Raw genomic sequence first — 3,752 nt, forward strand, 5'->3', positions numbered from 1 at the left:
TTACGGACCGCGTAATGCATTCACGTAGGAAGTGGAGTGAGGATTTTCCTGTCACCCGGGGCAGGAAATCTTCCTCAATCTTTGGAGCAGCTCCTTTAGACCCGCCCACCACACCCGGGTTCCTGTGACGTGCCTCCACTGAAGACTATCAACACCTAGTTGTTTTTGTAGGATCCACCCACCTTCTTTCTTTTCATTGACACTTTCGGTTGCTTTCCAGTAGCCTCCGCCTGCCACTGCCCTTTCCCTACCCCTCCCGGCCCCAGGGATTCTGGTCCCTTCCACTCACTCTCAGGCTTCCAACCACACTGCTCCAGCTGTCAGGCTGTCCTGGGAGGATGCTGCACCCTAATATCTGATAGTGAGTTCTAAACTTCTCAGGTAATAGATAGGCAGCCTCGCTTGTTGGCTTGGAATACAAGCCTCCTGGGCTAAAAAAACTCACAGCAAAATATAACCAGCACCCTAAATTCCGTTTTCCTTTGTTCCATTTCCAACACAAAATACTAAAATCAAATAAAAAAGCCTGGCTCCCTCCCAAAGCCTGATTCAAAATATACAGGAAGTATAAGAAGGACTAATCATATGAAAATGTGGATTACAAGATTTGGGAGAGAGAATGGTGAGAGGGGAGCTGTGGAGCTCCGGGGACAAAGGTGACTATAGAAAGTGCAACCAGTAGAACAGGGCAGTGGGGAAAGCATGGATAAAGTCAAACTCAGCAGCATTGTCCTGGCCACAGTAGCAAAGAGAATAGAAAATGCAAATAGTTTTTCAAGAATATTTTTGTGTAAATAGTCTAACAATCATAATATGAAAGAGAGCATAAGCATAAGTCCCAGTTCATGTATAAGAGAAAATATAGTGATAGCACAGAAATTTTGATAGCCAGAAAAATAAAATGATATCATATATTTTACAACATATACAATTCTATGTACAGGGGATTCAGGGTCAAGATCAGAATAGTAAAGAAAATGGGCATAGAGCTGCATGAATTTTCAAGGGAAAGGGCATTTGTGCCTGGCACATTACTTTATCCCTCTTGTCTATAACATACAGGCTGGAATTTGGATAAAGAATGTGTTGAATGTATAAATTTCTTTGGGTAGGATGGACATTTTTACTATGTTAATCCTCCTGATTCATGAGCACGGGAGATCCCTTCAAGTTTAAATATCTTCTTCAATTTATTTCTTCAAAGACTGGAGGTTTTTATCATGAAAGTCTTTCAGTTGCTTGCATAGTGTTGTGCAAAATATTTAATCCCAATCTTAGTTTCTACCCAGCCTTTGATTATTCACTTCCTGGACAAAAGACACATAATCTTTATAGTAAGCTTTTATTGGCCCTAGAGCTGAGAACGTATTTACCTTCTATGCTATTATTATGTCATTTTGCAGCTATTAATCCTGTCATAGTTTCCTATGCTTTATCTGGGCTGCTTTTAACTCCAATTAGCCAGCCAACATGGGTATTATTCTAAGGCTCTTAGCCCATATGGTTTCCTCAGCCTACATCTTCTTGCTCCCCACAGCCCTTCTTTATACCCCTCTCCCAAGCCTATCTCTCTTCTCCTAGTTATTGACTGTAGGCATGTTGATTTGCCAGTTGTGGATAACTTGGTAGACAAGGTTACAGAGTTTTATTGGTGTCTGCAGGTACTCTGATCCCTAGGAGAAACTTGGCCTTGGGGCCACTATTTAGCATTAAAATATAAGCAAAAAAGAAAACCTCAAGAGCATACTGAAAAACCAACATTTTTTTAAGCAATTGTGAAAAGTGTTATTTTGCTGATTTGAAATTCATTCCTTAGTGCTAAAGATGGCTATAATTAGTATATTTGTAGTATCTCCAAATAGGTATTTTTCAGTTTGCACTCGTTTCCATTCCCATCAGGAATTAAAATAAGGCTATGCTTTGCCATTTCCTGAACTTGTTTCTGGCTTTATTCCAGTCAGAATTACTTATTTAGACAAGTATAACAACAAATGACAGTCATTCCTAGCTTGCATGCTGAATGATGAGTTTTAAATGATTCTCCCCCACTCATACTTGGCTATATTTTGTTATTTGTTTTGTTATTATTTTTTATGTGTATGGCTATTTTAGCCTAATGTATTTCTGTTGAAAACATGTGTCTGCTTCCTGTAGAGATCACATGGAACGTTAGATTATCTGACAGTAAAATGAAAAATGGTTGTGAGCTAAGAATTAGGTGCTACTGTTTGAACCCAGGTATTCTAGAATTTCTGTAACTGCTCTTCCCCACTGCATCATCTCTCCAGCCACTAATTCGCTTTCTTCATGCGAGACACTCTAGCCAGCTAGTGTGAGATTGAAGATCTTTTGGGTTCTACTTTGTGAGTCCCTCAAGACCAAGAAATATGGACATACTTATGAACATTTTGGTGGTCTCTTGAAGTCTTTTAAGTTAGATTCACTGGAATATTATCCTAATTTATGTAGAAAACTGGTGATTCAAGTTTATGAATCCTGTATTCATCAATATTAAGAAGGCATTTTTCAATCACAAAGGATTCTGCTGGTGTTTTCTGGATATGTATGAAATCACACCATCATTGAAAAGAAGAGTTGAGTATTTTGCTTTATTAAGCATCTCTGTGTTTCACCTATTTTTACAGTTTTATATAGCTAGTTCATTTATTATTGTTGTTGTTGGCATTCTTGTTATTGTTACATGTGCAAGAATATTTGTTTGTCATGGATATTTGTGTACCACCCGTGTACTATAGAGAGAGAGGGTAGAAGAGGGCATCTTGGAAGTAGAGTTATCATTTTGAGCTGCCATTTGTTTGTTGGTATAGAAGCCCTGTCCTCTGGAAGAACAATTTGTCTTCCTAATCATTAATTATTATACCATCCCCCTGTTGCTAAGTTAAAGCTATATAAAATATAGTTGAGAAGAATGTGAGCTTTTGTCTTGGTACAGTCTCAATTCAATAAAGTACATTTTTCTTCTTTCTGAAGTAGAAACCAAGATTGAGAAACTATTTTGTAGACATGTGTTTAAAGTGTTAAAACTCCTACTAAAGATTTTATGGCAAAGTTTTTTGAATATTGGTGGGTAAAATACTGTTCTTACTGAGGTTATATTTCTTCGGGTTTTTAATCCGGAAGGTTTTTAGTCATTGTGGCTGCTGAATTATGGTGCATATTGTTCTACTTTCCTTATTTGGGATAGTGCTTCCTTCTGTTTGACTTGATGATTCCTTCCCAGTTCTCTCATATTCATTATTGCTCACATGAAATTTACTACTACCTTTGTCCTCATGGATAATTCATGTCTGATTCTTTTGTGCATATTTTCATCTGTTTAGAGTGTAGGTAGATCCTTGTATGAAAACATGTCTTATTTTTTGACAACATTCCAATATACTTCCTAAAAATCAATTTTACCAGTCACCTTTTTTGAATGTACTGTGACAGTTGAAAATTACTTTCTTTCAGGGCTTTAAAATGTATCACTCTATTCTCTGCTGACTTAAAAATGTGGGGTAGTATCTATAACTATTGTATTTTCTAACCCCCTGTTCATATTAAAGAATAGAAGACAGTTAGAAGATATATGTATGTTGTTACAGCACTTAGATGTGAGAACAGCAGAATGTCTGGCAAATTATCCCAGGAAATAGTAGAAGAGACTGCTATGGTCTCCTACAAATCAGGAGTCCCAGTGCCTGAACAATATACATAGGTATTTGAGGCAGATCTTGATAAAATAAGTGATA

This window comes from Mus caroli, chromosome 17, assembly GCF_900094665.2.
Source record: "Mus caroli chromosome 17, CAROLI_EIJ_v1.1, whole genome shotgun sequence".
NCBI lineage: Eukaryota > Metazoa > Chordata > Mammalia > Rodentia > Muridae > Mus > Mus caroli.